This window comes from Oryx dammah, unplaced genomic scaffold (genome assembly GCF_014754425.2).
Source record: "Oryx dammah isolate SB20612 unplaced genomic scaffold, SCBI_Odam_1.1 HiC_scaffold_29, whole genome shotgun sequence".
In the NCBI taxonomy this organism is placed as follows: Eukaryota; Metazoa; Chordata; class Mammalia; order Artiodactyla; family Bovidae; genus Oryx; species Oryx dammah.
The window spans coordinates 37633635-37651220 of NW_024070213.1; the positions used below are offsets into that span (position 1 = coordinate 37633635).

Consider the following 17586-nt stretch of genomic DNA (forward strand, 5'->3'; position numbering starts at 1 on the left):
TCCCCAGTTGTTAGACAATTAGATTATCCCTTGTTTTCAGCATTTTACACAATGTTGCAATTAACATTCTTTTATAAAATTTTGTCTAAACCTCTGTTTCCGTACTATCTTATGGTGCTGATGATATGAAATGTACAGTCTAGTTTTAAGGTTTCTTTTTTTTTTTTTCTTCAGTTTCAAGTTATTAGGTAGCAGAGCATAAAAACCTTTTAGATACTTTCCAGTTACTTAGGATATGAACAAGTCTTCCCTAATTTAAGTTACCATAAGAACTTTTAGTCCAGGACTAAAGACTCTGTTTATTAAAGTACAAACACGGAGAGGCAACATTAAGAAAATAGAGTTTTGGGACACTATCAATGTCTGTGTGGCTACATACGGTGGTGGGGGATGAAGATGAGAGCGTAGTCCAGCAGTAGTGGTGGTAGCGCTGCTGGTGGAGGCAAAGGCGCTGACTGTGGTACTCGCTGGGGGTGTGGAGGTGGTGCTGGAAGGTGGTGGTAGCGGTGGAGGTGGTGGTAGTGGTAAGGGAGATGATGGAGGTGGTTGTGAGAAAGATAGATGGTGGTGAAGGCCTGGTAGGGCTGGCTGGTAGTGGTGGAGGTGGTGGCTAGAGATGATGAAGAAATTTTCGTTATAGGCTATTTCATATGCTCCTTTTCAAATCCTCTCTCAGAGTTAACTTCTTTACTGCAACCAGCCACTGTTGTAGCAATAAGTTCCATGGAGGCTTTAACATCCTACAAGTATAACTTGATGTAATTCAAGAGTACTTTGCATAGGATCTTCCTGCCTACTTTGACTTCCCGTCCTGGGGCTTCTCTGATGCCGCATGGGATGCTTATTGATCCAGGCTTGGTACTTCTGTGTGTAGACTTCAGAAATGCAAGGAAGTTAACATCTGTGGAGTGATCCTTAATCAAAATGGGGTATAAACTGACGGGATAAATGCTTTCTAACTTTGCTTCTTGGGCAAGCCACCCAGGTATGTATTTCATGAAACTCCTTCAGAGAATTCCACAGAATCAAGTTCCATTTTCCCACACTGGAGGCCAACTCAATAATACATCCTCCAGTTGATTTTTTTTCTCCTTCCTTGCTCTCCTTTATTTCTGCTTTTTATTGCTACAGCCTGGGATCACATCCCATAATTTAATACCTGATCATAAGCCTTTGCTTTAGGTTCAGTTTTTAAGGGAACGTGGTTAAGGCCAGGAAAGCTGTTTAAAGAAGGGCTTTAAGGACACTACCTAGGTTGATCATCCATGGTTCAGAAATGTATTTTTATTTATTTAAGTATTGCAAATTTGATCCATGGGAATTTATTGCACTCGAGATAGTATATTTCCAGGACCTAACATATTATTTAATACAAAGCAGATGCTCAGTATAGCACCAGGAATGAATAAAAGGGTGAATTAAAAGCAGCCAGTTTTAAAGCCCAAGGGCCAAGCTCACACCAATACATATATCTCAGTCAGAATTGGTATCTACTAGCAATGGCACCCCACTCCAGTACTCTTGCCTGGAAAATCCCATGGACGGAGGAGCCTGGTAGGCTGCAGTCCATGGGGTCACTAGGAGTCAGACATGACTGAGCGACTAAGCACAGCACATTGCATCATAAGGTGACTTCAAGCCACAGTACGAGATGGCCTGTCTGTAGTCCATTCCTGCAGAAAGTTCATCCTATAGACCCTACTTGGGCTTTTGTATCTTGCCCCAGATTTTGACATAAAGCTCACTGTTGAGTTCTCTGTAACTGATAGTTTTAGTCTTATAGCCCTGGATCACCCTAAGCTGAAGAGGATAAACTCTGTGCTTTTGATTTTTTCCAAGCATAGAGCATGAAGATTGGGCAAAGGCCCATTGGACCACCTACTCTACCACCACACACACACACAAATCTTAAGAAATCTTTTCTCAAATTAATAATCATTGCTGAGGTTACAATTTAAAAATATTGATTCTTACATTTTGATTTAAAAGCAACAAGTAAACTAAAATAAATTTGAAACACAATTTAGGCTGATTTTTAGAATGTATTTGTAACTGGCCACAGGACCACCTAGGACATAGAGGACCACCAGTGGCCCTGAGATCACAATTTGAGAACCATTTATGTATACCACAGCAAATGTACATCCTGGCAGAAACTGAAATGAAATAAACATGTTTAATTTTTTCTAATTTCACTTTCATCTTTAGAAAAACAAACTCTTTTTTATCCTTCTTGATTGGGTTGCAAGGAGTCAGACTTAACATTGTCTGTCACCTCTTTCAGTTCTGGGAAAAGAATCTAGAAAACAAGAAAAAGGTTAACAGCAGGCCTAAAGATCCAGTTTATAGCTGACTGGTGAATCTGAGAGCAGTGACTAAGCCATCTCAGGGAGCTGGCTGAGGCAATTTGCTGTATATGTTTCTGAAGGTGATCAAGATTTTTTCTAGTAGGTGTGTTACTACACTTCATGTATGTTTGCTCATTAAAATACTCTGAAAAGTGTTAAATGAGCTGTGGCCAGGAGTGGTATGTGTTAGTCTTTCATTTTCCCATTCCTTTTGATATTTTGCCCAGTTGAATGCCTAGATTTCCCAGCATCGCTCTCCCCATTTGTGGACCCAATAAGAAATACCAGGTCATGTTGTGTGGGGCTTCCAGGAAGTCTTCTTGAAAGGAAAAGAGAGCATGAGAACTCCTTGATCACCTCCTTTCTCCTCCCTGAAATATGAATATAAAAATTAGAAGATGAGGATCACAAGGATACACTCCTGCACCTTAAAAGCATGTTGAAGGATGCTAAGAATGATGGAGAAGCAAGTAAAAAGGAACAGGGATCTGGTTTCCCTATTTCGGTTTTGTTGACCTATGCAGTCAAACATAATCCTACAAAAGACAGTGAGTTTAAAAGCATACGACAGCATAGCTACTGCTCCATCCTGGTTTCCTGACTATATCATCACCAAGTATCTAGGAGGGAGGGGTATCTTCTCAGATCGTGGTTTGGGCAATAAAATGCAATCTCTTCCTTCCTTTAGCTCATGTGTCACCTTTTATAGGAGCTATTTAAAAAATAACACATCCAGACTTTTCTTCTTCTTTCCTTCCTTTCCTTCCTCCTTCTCTATCTCCCTCCCCAAGACATTTTATGAACTTACTTACCATATTTTGGAAATTTCTTCCCTATGAAATTTGGTGGGGTGCAAAGAAATCCCCAAACTTCAGTTTCTCATTTCCCCCTCGCTTATAAGCATCAGCTAATTAGATGTGTCCACCTAGGGTTTTGAACCTGGAACTAATGACACAGAGAAGTAGGGATGGGAGATTCTCTATGGAGACAGTCGGGATGGTAACATCCATCGAGGGTGGTAAGCGGCACGGAGCTAGCTATGACAACTGTCAATGCCCTTTAGCCACCAACATCAAGTGTTTGTCACTCAGGTGTGTCTGACACTTTGCAACCCCGTGAACTGTAGCCTTCCAGGCTCCTCTATCCATGGAATTCTCCAGACAAGAATACTGGAGTGGGTTGACATTCCCTTCTCCAGGGGATCTTCCTGACCCAAGGATCGAACCCAAACCTCCTGCACTGCAGGCAGATTCTTTATCATCTGAGCCACCAAGGAAGTTCAACACCAAGGGCCACATCTATAGTTGAACAGGTTGAGTTCATCACTCATTGCAGTGAGGGAGTGTGTAAATCACAGAGAACCACAGGGTGTCTCAGTAAGAGGATTTTAGAAAAAAAAAAAACAAAAACCCTGTTGTAGGATTTGGGCTTTGGTTGGTAATTTCAACCAAATTTGATTGGTAAGATAGAAGGGAGGGCTCACTCTAGATAGGATACTGTCAGAACCAGGGGGCAGTTCTCTGATTGTCTCAGTAAATCTTACTCACAGAGAGGGCAGACCAGAGCAAGGATAAAGCTGTAAACAGTAACAAAATAGTAGGTACTCATTCAGCCAAAGGGGAAATATTGAGTATTTTGTGCTGCACAGGGACCTTGTCTGAGAAGGCTTTACTGTGAGCAAACAATATGGTTTAACTGTGCACATCAGAGCAGATCAGTTCTCAGACATCAGGGACAGCTTTGTTTCTTGTGAGTAGTATCAGTTGTCAGCAGTAGCAGTGGTAGAAACTGTAGCATCTGGTGTTTGGTGCAATGTACTAAAGAGATAGATTCTATTTTCACCACGGTTTCTTCTTCCTGCCCATTTCATGAGGCCAGTATCCTAATCTTGTGCATAATTATGTGAACTACCCAATACCCTATCAATAACTTTTTTTTCCTACTTAGATCAACCAGAGCCACCTATGACCCTTATCTTTTGCAAAACTCTTTCCTTGTGTGTAGTAACAGTTATTTTTGCAACAGAAAATGAAAGTAACATAGCTATAAATTGCTTTATAGCTATTCCCTAGTTAGGAATATATCTACATATTATTTTTATGCTAAAAGTATTTTGCCATTTTAAAACTACAGTTATATGATTCTGGAAAATGTCTATCTTTATATGAATGATGAGTCTTTCAAGACAATCTGGGAGTATATTTGGGACTATTAAAACTGAACTGATCCATCTGAGTTTCAAGGAATGTCCCACTAACCCCTGCATTAAGCAGACACTATGCCTTAACAGGAAATACCAGTGTAGAGTATCACCCTTAAAAGGGTGCAAGGACTTGAGTAAGAAAGATTTCAGATTTTATTCCAGCTTTCCAAAGCAAGTTCAATGTTATAAAACTTATATTTCCCTGTGTTGTACTGTGGGCTTCCCTAGTGGCTCAGAAAAAGCGTCTGTCTGCAATGCAGGAGACCCGGGTTTGATCCCTGGGTTGGGAAGATCCCCTGGAGAAGGAAATGGCAGCCCACTCCAGTATTCTTGCCTGGAGAATCCCATGGACTGCAGAGTCTGGTAGGCTACCGTCCATGGGGTTGCAATGCGGTCATGTTACTCCCAGGTAAAGTGTGTTAGTTGCTCAGTAGTGTCTGACTCTGTGATCCTAGTGACTGTACCCCAGCCCAGGCTCCTTTGTCCATGGGCTTCTTCAGGCAAGAATATTGGAGTGGGTAGCCATTTCTTTCTCCAGGGGATCTTCCCCACCCAGGGACTGAACCTGGGTCTCCTGCATTGCAGGCAGATTCTTTATCATCTGAGCCACCAGGGAGGCCCACTCCCATATAACCTTGGCCACTAGTCATGACTACTGGTACCAGGATTCAGCAATGGTAGTGGTCTCAGTCAGTCCACAGACTGGATGGAAATAACCAGAGATATATAGCAGTCCTGTTCTTGGAATCTCATGGGATTTCTTTTTCTTGTGTCGCCTCATCTGAAGCTGTATAATTTCCCATGCTTTATTTGATTTAGCTTAAGTGATTTATTCAGCCAAAGCAAAACGGTTAACTAGAACCCCCTACTATTGGCCAGGAAGTGTTCTAGGAGTGAGGGGAGGGGAGGGAAATCTCCTCGCTTACCCCTCCCCTCACGCCCACCCCCACCTGCTCACAGGCCAGTGACTGAGGAGGCAGAGGACAGGTGGCAAAGCCATAAACAGAATGAAGTGACAGAAGTGTCAGGAGCTGTCATCAGTGCCCCCACCTTCCTAAGTGGGAAGCTTCCCTGCCATGGGGGGTTGCCCTCCCCTTAGGCGCATGGCTCTGAGACTGAGGTGAGAGGGGGAAGGCCGATAAACCATACATCATCCGATGAGTTCTGTGTGGATTTTGGAGGTCCTTGCGGCAGTTGTGGCCACCAACCTGGCAAGAAAAGGGGATGTGGAGCCAGGCCCTCCTCTCTGCTGCTGGGGCAGGCTTACCTGGAGCAGAGCCAGAGCTCAGGATGGATTCTATCTCCCGCCAGTCCTTGCTGGGTGATATGGGGCACTGTAGCCTCCTGGGTCCTCCAAGGATGCCGACCACTTCCCTTCTTCTGGGCACAGCTCTCTTCCTTCTTGGGCAACCTCCTGGGCCCTGCTGGTATTCTCTGTCATCTCCTCAATTCTTTTCCTTTTCTCTGATACTAGGGAAGAAAATTCCCCCAACCTGCCCTGCTTCCTCCTTAGAAACCTTCCTTTATTTTCTGGATCTTTCACAAAAGATTTGAAGCCTGCCCCAACCCTGAACCCCATTGGGGACCAATGGAAACCTGCTTCCCTTTACTCTAGGGCAAGGAGGGCTGATTTTTGAAGTTTTCTCAGGAGGTCAGAAAATAGTAGAAAAGAAATTCAAGAAAAGCAAAAGAGCTTCATATATATATACATGAATTGGAACATATAAATGGTAATGACAGGAACTACCATAATGGTAACTGCACTAAGAGGACCTAAAGCGAGGACACCAGGCGAACTGACCCGTATAGAAAGTGATGACTGAATGGAAGAATGGCTAGGTGTTTACAGACAGAAAAACAATCTAAGAAATTTCATTACAAGAAGAGAAAAGAGGAAACTGCATGTTTTTAAGCAGAGGCTTAATGGAATGGACATTATCTCATGAGAGCACAGTATAACTACTTTGGTTGAGAACAGAGAAGTTAGAAAATATGAGTTCTGTTGTTACCAACTGTGTAATCTGATTTGAGAATGCACAAGCACACAGACATAACAGCTAACATTTGTTAGGCATTTACTATTTAAAAATATTGTCCTTTCTCTTTTGCACAGTTGAATATGTGTAGTTGTGTTTTATGTCAGGCACTCTTTTGCAAAATAGTAAAATCAGGACACAGACAAAAATATATATAGTCTTAAGTATAAAAGATGTTCTATCTTCCTTAATCCCCACAGCTACTGAGATGGATGCTGTTTATTTATTATAGCTATTTTACAAATGAGAGAACTGAGGGTGGAGACAGTGGGTCCTCGCCCATTCTTATAAGGATGGCAAATGTAGAAATTACCTCTAAGTGATCCACATGTGGACAGGTGAATCAGGGCACGTTTGAAGAACATTCGGCTTTACTGAACTTTCAGATCACATTTCAAAGGATGCAGGCAGATGGAGAACTTTGGGGGTCCCTGAGGAGCTGGCTGGACACATCAGGGTAACTTGGCTGAGAAAATGTGTCCACATGGTATTTGCTAGTTCATTACACCCTCGCTGGCAAGGTTATGAGGAGATGTCACTGAGTGTGAAGGACACAGAACCTGGCACGGGAGCAAAGTTCCAACCATTAAAAACAGAAATGTGGTTCAGCCTTCTGGCTCAGTTCACAAGCTGTTTCTGTTTTTCAGTCACTAAGTTGTGTCCAACTCTTTGCGACCCCATGGACTGCAGCATGCCAGGCTTCCCTGTCCTTCACTGTCTCCTGGAATTTACTCAGATTCATGCTCATTGAGTTGGTGACGCCATCCAGCAAAGTCATCCTCTGTTGCCCCTTCTCCTCCTCCCCTCAGTCTTTTCGAGCAGTAGAGTCTTTTCTATTGGGTTGGCTCTTCACATCATGTGGCCTAAGTATTAGAGCTTCAGGTTTAGCATCAGTCCTTCCAATGAATATTCAGGGTTGATCTCCTTTTGGATTGACTGGTTTGATCTCTTTGCAGTCCACAAGACTCTCAAGAGTCTTCTCCAACACCACAATTTGAAGGCATCAATTCTTCGGTTCTCAGCCTTCTTTATGGTACAACTCTCCCATCCATACATGACTACTGGAAAAACCATAGCTTTGACTAGATGGACCTTTGTTGGCAAAGTAATGTCTTTGCTTTTTAAGATGCTGTCTAGGTTTGTCATAGCTTTTCTTCCAAGGAGCAAACGTCTTTTAATATCATGGCTGCAGTCACCATCCAGAGTGATTTTGGAGCTCAAGAAAATAAAATCTATTACGAGGCAATCAACCAATTGCAACATTAGGTTTTTCTCCTCAGTCCTGACCAAGGAGGAGACAGTTGTGGCCAAGAGTCATGGAAATTCCACCTCTTTAGACTGCCCTTGTAGAAGGACAGCTAGACTCGCTCTTTTTTATAAAAATATAAATTTATTTAATTGGAAGCTAATTACTTTACAATATTGTATTGGTTTTGCCGTACATCAACGTGAAGCAGAGAGTGGTTGATACCAAAACTTTCCTTGAGCACACCTGAAAAGGGATACCCAGGAGCTGAGGATCTCGGGATAAAATTGAAGATGAATTCCACCTGAAGCACTCTCTGGCCTTTGAAGACCAGTCAGATACAGACAAGCAGCGGAGCTGAGTAGACTAAGTATCTGCCTCATGGGAACTTTCTCTGTTCAACATTGTTTTTTCCATTTAGTGTTTATACATTATAATGTTAGTATGATAATAATAACAAATAAGGACAACAGCTGCTACTATACTACATGTACTGCATAAGGAAGGTGGTGTTCTAAGCAGTTTTCACAACTTTTCACATTCTTCAAAATGAATTCTCGACATTATCATTATAATCCCCATTTTGCAAATGAGAACACTGAAGCATAAAGCAGTTAAATACTCTCTTGTGTTCACTCATCTAATGTGAAGGCAGAATCTAACCCAGGCATCCAGGTTCCAAAGCTGTCGACATTGCCTCTTCTTAAATACTTTTTAAGATTTACTTAAGTATACTTAAAATACTTAAATACTTTTAAAGAATTACTCCTGGGACTCCAGGAGTAAACACATAATGAAGACAGTTTCCTTTCTTATAATTCAGGTTTGACTCAGTTTCCCCTTCCTAAAATGGGTATATATTATATATAATATAATCACCATCATAGGTGATTATATTATATATAATATATAATCTTACATATAATCCATCATGGGAGTTTTGGAAACGTATTTAATGTTGGTATAGTACTTGGAGGCCCATTAAATGTGCTATAAAGTGTAGACAAAGAAACATTTTCAAATTGCTTATTGATGATGGCAGTGGAAGTTGAAGTTTCCTTTAAAGTTTCTTACTTTAAAGGTTCTGCAGTGGTTCCTTCTTTGTGGTATTTCCTATGGCCCCTTTTTCTAGCTCTCCCATGGAGAAGAAAATAGAATGGCAGAGGGGAACTGCCCACCCACATCAAGTCAGCCACTCATAATTAGCTTCCTTAATCAAAGGTAACCCTTCTTTTTTGATTAATCATCATTTTACTGTACAATTAAGAGGAAAAAGAACCAAATGAAAATATTAAGTTGGAGGCAATGAAAACTCATTTGATAATATTGCCATTACACTGAGCAAAGAAATACACAGAGCTCCCCTGGAAATATTTTCCCTGTCAAAATTTATGTCTTTTCTAAAGGGTGTGTGCAAGGGGGTGTTTTTCTTCACTCACTCTATGTGGATGTAATGAGTAAATGTTAGCTTTGTGTCTTAGTTTGGCCCATTAAGAGTTATGCACCATGGCAATTTACAAACAAGAGGGTGACCAGGTAAGCAGAGCCAACAGAAGTTTGATGAATCAGGAGAAAATGACAAATTATTGACAAAACATAATCTGGGAGCTGAGATTGTCATATTGCACTTTAGGGAAAGGCAATCAACCCCTAAGTAGCCACCACTTCGATCAAGTTAGGTTGGCTCTTATCTTTAATGACTGGGGGACATGGATTCACCCACCATTTGCAACAAAGCACTCCAATATTTTTCAGGAGCAAAAGCACTTTTCACTGGATGTTCCAGAGTAGCTCATTGAAGTAAGAGCCAGGCGTGTAAACGACCTCCTGAAAGAACTGGCAGGCTAGGAGAACACTGAGCCCCAAAGCAAGAGTTGTTTGTGAGGCGCTTCTCCAGCTTTAACTGGGGAGGGGAGGCCAGCAAGCAGGGAGGCAGGCAGAGGTGGGCGGCTGTCTGAGGGCGGAGGGGAAATGTTTATACAGAGCAAGTTAAAAGGTGGAGAGCAGACAAATCGCTGTGTGGGGCTGCTGGAAGGGTGAATTAGGGAGATACCTACTGGGCTCCCAGGAGAAAAGGAGAGATGCTAATGCTAGAGATGGGTTTGCAACCTAAACCCATCTTTCCCATCTGGGGTTAAAATCTTTGCTTCTTCGCAAAGAAGGCACAGGCTCTCCTGCCCCCAATCCCCCTGGGCACAGGGAGCGCAGAAAGTTTTCCTTGGTAGGTAAGTTGTTTTTATGTGAAACCATTTTGGCCAAGATGGGGATTTTTCACTTGGGTGTCAGTGGTGCCCTTCTGATGTTTATAAAATGTAACAAATGTACAGTTTGAACAGTTATTTTAGGTAAAAACGTCAATTTCTTCATAGAGTCAGGCACTCTAAGTTCTGTGTTTGAGACAAATTCTTAGATTTTCCAGTGTTGAGAAAACTTTCACCTTGCTTCACACGGTTCTCAAGTTGAGTTATGACCCCGACAGCCCTCAGCTCTCAAAAGTGCGCTGATGGGGGTCAATTAAAAACAGCCGAAAAGAAGAAAGTGTAATTTTCTGTCTCATGAAGGAGGGGGAATGATACAGACCCGTGCAGGGTGGAATTTCTGCTGTCAACTGACCTTAGCATTCATCTCTCTTTGAGACTTGGTTCCCTTGCTAGGAGCATTGGCAGGGGTGGGGTGAGATGGTGGTCACTGCCTCAATGCTGTGTCTTAAACCTAATTTTCAAATCTCTCTCCACCTCAACTTCTACCTACTGAAATGCATTTATGGTCACTAAAATGTCCAGATAAATTTGATATAAGGGGATATTTGTCTGAATCATGACCATTATCCCCCTGGGTTTGTGGTTTGTGACCTCTTTCCTTCCACTTTGAAAGCCTTCCTTGGTCTCCTGATTCTGACTTCCTTTCCTTTCTCTTCTCACTTCCTCCCATAGCTGTTCAAAATCACCCTAATTCAACGGCATGATTATCTTGGGACTTGAGGTGTTTCAGCATAGAACTCTGCAAACCCCATGCCAAGACTAGAGATGTCAATCTATTCAGTATTTCAAAAGTTCCTGAGGGAATGATTGCAAGGCATCACTCATTCATATGACTGAGAACTTCTCATATTCAGAAACTCAGGCATTCTTCCTAAGCATAAATCTTTTTTCATAAGGATTCATGGAATGGTTTTTCATTCCTTTTCCATTTATAAATTTTGAGAATGATTAGAGTTCTTAATTAGCCTTTTTCACATAGGATAATCCATATTCTTTTTTCTTTTTGCCACATAATTTATTTCCTGCTTCAAACTGTATAGTGTATTTCTAGAGAATCTAGAGAGGTGTTGAATAAAGGGTTGTATCTCACTTGATCTTTTAAGTGTAATTTTTATTTTATATTACAGCATAGTTGATTTCCAGTGTTGTGTTGGTTTCAGGTGTACAGCAAAGTGATTCAGTTATCTGACACATATATCCACTCTTTCAGGTTCTTTTCCCATATAGGTTATTACAGAATATAAGGTACAGTACCCTGTACTTACACAGTAGATCCTTGTTGATTATTTTGTATAAAGCAGTGTATATCTGCTAATCCCAAAGTCCTAATTTATCCCTCCCCCTACTTTTTCCCCTTTGTAACCATAAATTTGTTTTTGAAGTCTGTTCTGTTTTGTAAATAAATTCATTTTTATCTTTTTTAAAAAAGATTCAACATATAAGTGATATCATATTTGTCTTTATTGGTCTGACTTACTTCCCTTAGTATGATAATCTCTAGGCCATCCATGCTGCTGTAAATGGCATTATTTCATTCTTTTTTATGGCTAATATTCCATTGTGTAGAAGATATATATCTATCTTTATCTTTATCCATTCCTTTCTCAGTGGACACTTATGTTGCTTCCATGTCTTGGCTATTGTAAATAGTGCTGTCCTGGGGTGCATGAATGTTTTCAAATTGTGTTTTTTTTTCTGTATATATGCCCACTTGATTTTTTAAATCTTCCTCCTTCTTTCTCAAAGAGGTTCTCTATAGGAACTGTTGCCATTTACTAATTATCTTCTCTGTTTTTATATTTAAGGGCTTTTTGGGTAGCTCAAATGGTAAAGAATCTGCCTACAATATGGGACCCCTGGATTCGATCTCTGGGTCAGGAAGATTCCCTGGAGAAGTGCATGGCAACCCACTCCAGTATTCTTGCCTGGAGAAGTCCATGGACAGAGGAGCCTGGGGCTTGAGTTCATGGGATTGCAAGGAGTTGGACACGACTGAGTGAGTAACACGCACACCATTTAGTGACGATCTTCTCTGTGTTTTATATTTACCACCATATTTGCTCCTCACAATGTTCCTCAAGATATATGTTAAATCTAGCTATTCTGTAGGAGTAGAAATGTGTTCAGAACGCTCACAATACTTACCAAGATTCCTGGCTAGAATGCAGTGCAGTAGGGGTCACAGCCAGACCTGCCCTCTCCATCTCTGCTTCTGTGCACTTGTAATGGATAAGACTCATGTGCGACCAGAAATGTTTATAAGCAAGAACTCTTCCCCTGAAGTTCAGTGGTGACACTTGAGTGAATCCAGCTGTCTTGTCTCTCCTATTGTGTAGGTTTTTACTTGGCTGCATTCTTCTCTTCTCTTTCTTTGGTCCCTAATTGTTCACTTTACCAATCAGTCCAATTTGATGTCTCATCTTATTCTCAGAAGTGAGGAGAAAAATCAAATACAGGGAGAAAAATCTACTTTGTAGCCTTTTAAAGTTTTTTTAAATTAAAATTCCAAAGTAGTACATGAGTACATGCCCTTTGCAAAAATTTCAAATAACCTTGAGGCAAAAGGAAGGAAAACATGAAGTCCTTCTTTACCAACTTGGGTACCCATGTAGTTTCATAGGGATCATTTTTCTATGCCCTCAAATTATTTGTGGAAATGAGTAGGGAATAAACAAACAGCAAATACTCCATTTGAACTTTCCAATCAAAACTAACCACAAGAGATTTGAGGGGCCTCCAGAGCTGTTTTATTCACCTATTAAATGAGAAACCAGTAATGTCATCTTTGACCACTTGCTGAGCTTCTTTACTTTTGGTTTTAAAAAAGTCTGCTTTTGCTGCTCCTTCTGGAAATTCTAGGACACACTTTTTCCAGACTCATCCTTGGTTATCTCTCTGATCCTGTCCTACTACAACTGATAACCAATGTCTGTGGGTTGGATACTACAGTGGGAGACCTATGCCTTCCAGAAAATGGTGGGCATGCTTCTGAAGGGATGTTCTTCAGTTTTCAAATTGAATGAATAGTCTCTGTATTAGAAATCATGATCAGCCTTCATCGCCACCTTCGCTGCTGTACTTTCTTGTTTATTCTTTTCTTTACTCTGAGCCCCTCTCTGTTGATGTCCCCAGTCATGTACACCCTCGCTTGAATTGTATTTGGACTCATGTCTTGTTAGAGCTTCCCTGCTGGCTCATATGGTAAAGAATCTGCCTACTTTAAATGTGGGGCAGTCCCTGGGTGGGGAAGATCCCTGGGAAAAGGAAATGGCTACCCACTCTGATATTCATGTCTTGTACTTTGTGACCTTTCCTGTGCCTTTCTTTACAATCGCAGAGTCTAAGTCTTAATATGAGGCCAATAAACATTGCCGTCTACACAGTGGTAATTCCCCCCATTGCTTTGTCTCTTCAAAACCGTACAATCTCCGAGAAAATGAAACCAATTGTTCACTTTGTAGTGTAAATAGCCTTCGGTAGTTGTGGCCATATATTTTCTTTTCGCTATATAGTTACTTCCTATGAGAACACTTCATAGGAAAGAGATTTATTCTTCACCCTTGTTGTATCAGTGAGGATAGGCCCAGTTTTGCTGCAGTGATGTGCAACCCCTGTGTCTCAGGGGCTCAGAGAAACAAAGGTTTCTCTCTTGCTCGTGCTGCATGTCTTTGTGGGACCATCTAGGAGCTCTGCTCAACATTATCTGGGGAAATCTTCCTATTACCCACTAGCTCTCCGAACACCTGCTTTGGTTGTGATAATTTTATCTAAAAGGAGTAGAGTGTGCACTACTGTGGTGATTCTTGTTGGAGATCTTGCTTTTAAATTAGCAAATGGCTTATATAATCTTACCTTTGCAAAAGTTGATTCCTACACCCTATCCCTTAGAATTCCCTCATTCAGCAGTCATTTTATCAACCTTTTCTCATAACGTAAACACAGCTATAAAAGAAAACAAAAATTCCAGTCTTGCTTTGTTAGAATTAAATGTTTCGTGTCTCTTTTTTAAGGCCTTTCCATATTCTTCTCTATCTGGTTTATTAAAGTCATGAAATATTTTGACATTATCACAGTTTTTACTTTTCAATCTTTTTATGCATAAATACCTTCTCATTATTTATACCCTTATGAGGATACATGCTTTGTTTTATTTTTCCACATTCTTGTTCTAATTGGAACAAGTTTTTCTTATGTCCTGAATATTGTGCCATTGAAGAATATTCAGCTGGTCTAAAATCTTTTTTGAAACTTAGACTTTTTCCTCATGAAATGGCTTCTATTTCTTGGTATTATTGTTTGTTCCTAGTTCTTTCTTTATGATCATTAATTTTTCTTGTTTTAGAAATGATTCTTTCTTTGTAGCCAATGTTGTTTCTTTCCAACTATAGACTGTCATAGTGTCATAAACAGAATGATGTATAATAAGTGCTATGTGTGCATAAATATGGGCTCCCCTGGTGGCTCATAGGGTAAGAAATCACCTGCAATGTGAGAGACCTGGGTTTGATCCCTGCTTTGGGAAAATCTCCTGGAAGAGGTCATGGCAACCCACTCCAGTAGTCTTGCCTGGAGAATCCCATGGACAGAGAAGCCTGGTGGGCTACAGTCCATGGGGTTGCAAAGAGTTGGACATGATTGAACAACTAAGCACAGCAGTGTGGATAAATGCATAAATACTTATCTTGATATTCTCAAAGATATGCACAGGTATCTGGCATGTTCTGAGAATGGTTCACTCAGATAAATATTTGGGGTGATATTTAAAATGTTTATAAATATTCCTTCTCCTGGTCATTGTCTCTGCTTACACTTCCAGTTCTCAATGAAGTAGAACTTACACTTTGATTACATGCATTTTTTTAAAAAAATGGCATCAATGTATTAATTATATAGTCGTGAACCAAAGACAGAACATCCCTGCCTTCAAACTGAAAATTAGGCCAATGACAGGAAGATATGTTGCTGCTATAATTTGCTGATTAAAAAGTTATATTAGAATAATATAGATCACTTGGCTATTTTCAGATATATATATAGCTAATATTTATTTTTCATTTAATACAGGCTTTATAATATGAATAAGATATTAAGACTGAACAACTGAAAGGTGTTTTGAATTAATTTCAAGTCCACTAGAAGGAGTTTAGGCCTTCTGCTGAAGAACATGTGGGGTAATTTAATCAAACACAATTTATGCCCTTTATGTGCTTTATTGTATAATTCTATACATGTATAATATGGACTTCCCTGTGGCTCAGGTAAAGGGTCTGTCTACAATGCGGGAGACCTGGGTTCAGTCCCTGGGTTGGGAAGATCCCTTGGAGAAGGAAATGGCAATCCACTCCAGTACTCTTGCCTGGAAAATCCCACAGACAGAGGAGCCTGGTAGGCTACAGTCCTTGGGGTCGCAAAGAGTCGGACATGACTGAGCGACTTCACTTCACTTCATAGATGTATAATATATACCAAGGCAGAGAGATAAGTAGGTGTGATTGCAAGAATGTTGAGCATGGGTTAATAGCTACATCATAGCATAATGTCCTCCTGCATAACAATATACATAGTATGCTTTGTGTGTGTGTGTGAATTTGGAAATGCCTTAGGATGACAGATGGAGACCAGCTACAGAGCAGTAGTTATTGCCCTCATGGCCAGAATGATTACTGAAGATGGTGCCTAGTGGGAAGTTGGTGGTCAGAGGTCATAAGAGGTAGGATCTTCAACATGCATCTCATCTTTTATCATCATCATCCATCAAGACCACTGTGTCACATATGACATTTTCCATTCTTTTTGCCTCTGTGTTCTGGTTCTGCTCAACAGCAGCAACCTGTTGATTCTGGACTGCTAAGTACTCCTGGCTGGCATAAGAGGCTGCAGGGTGACTTAACTGTGGGAGACAGACAGAATTGTTTCCAATGTACACCTAAGGAGGCCCTCAGCAAAGCAAACATTGATTTTGGAGGAGCAGATTTTTTTTCTGTATTTGCTTGCTGCCAGGAGCCTCTAAATAGGATCCCTATTTTTTTTCCTGTTAATATTAACCCATTTAAAGGCTGGACGATAAAGTTCAAGCCAATAAGTCTCACAGGATGTTGTAAGACACCATCAGCTCCCTAGACAGAGCACCTCCTGGTGAGGATTCAGTAGGTGATTGAACGTGAATTAAAACCTTGGAGGCCGCCCCGAGTGCCTGGGTGGCCTCTGGTTTACTGCTGGTTCACTGGGTTCCTTCTGCCTCAGTGGGCCAACTCCCAGTATTATAAATCATATAGATGTGAACTTCTTCCTGAAGTAACTTGTTTGCTTTATTTATTTGGAAAATTTCGGTAACTGCTCTCTGAACGGCCAGGCTGTTGAACTTGCCATAACTGAGGCTTACTCAAGAATGTTTAGTCTTAACACTGTGTGGTTTCCTTTAGTGACTCCCGGGCCACATTTTGAAGAGAGACGTGCTGGTACTAAAGTATGGTGAATTCACTTCCAGGTAACCCAGGGGTACCTCAAAATACCTTGGGTTTTGAGACAGAGTGGGTGGCAATGGTGAAGTGGAACCTCTCCCTAAACAAACCAGGCCCACGCAACCACAAACACACCCACACCCACATACACCTTGATGTTCGAGGGGTTGAAAATGCAACAAATGAATGCAGTTCTCAATGGGAGTTTTCGACAGAGTAATTTTTAATATTTTTCATGTCAAAGTCGTCATGTAAGTCTGCCTCCTGAAATTAAACCTCTTCCACTTCCTCTTGGGGCACTGCATGTCTTAAAAAGTGTATTTGAATAAAAAAAAAAGAAAAGAAGTACCTAAAAATGAATAAAATCATTCATTGGTAGCAGTGATGTGAGTTTACATTTGGGGCTCCCAAGCCAAACTGTCAGAAAAGACCACATTATTCTTTGTAATTTGCCAAACAACTTTCTGGTGGAGAGCAGAGTAAGATGCAGGGATGGAGGTCAGGGGAGTGAGGGCTTTACTTGAGGATGTGTCTGAAATGCAGTAGCTACTTACATGGCTTCTCAGCCTGGGGTTAGGAGATAAATGTGGACACCTTGGAAAACACTTTGAGTCTATGAAAAATGAGGTAGTTTTTAACTTCATGTGGAAGCATAGTGACATTTTGTTGGTGCCTGGATTTGGGACTTTTTCATGGATTCAGTTGCATTAGGAAAGCAAAATGAGTGTGGAGAAGGGAGGGATTTGGTGCTTCCCAGAGAAGGAGATCTATTCCAAAGGATGTCACAAGGACATGCCTTTTGTTAGCTTTTATGGTTAAGGATAGGGAGTGCTTCTGCCCCTCTCTTCACACCCCCCAGTACCCCCAGCAGCCTGCAGTTTTTTAGATGATCTGTTTGTATTGTATGCTCAAAAGACTGAGCATCTTTATAACTGCTTAAATCCCTTCCCTAAATCTTTTAAAATGCATATTACTGTCCAAAACACTATGTTCTAATAGCCAAGAGCACAATATGGAGAGAGTTAGAAATG

General features: G+C 40.9%; 1 pseudogene; it reads right to left on the bottom strand.

The window, feature by feature from the left end:
• Window positions 1-371: 371 nt before the first annotated feature.
• Window positions 372-17586, bottom strand: part of LOC120858002 — an 82203-nt pseudogene continuing 64988 nt past the window's right edge.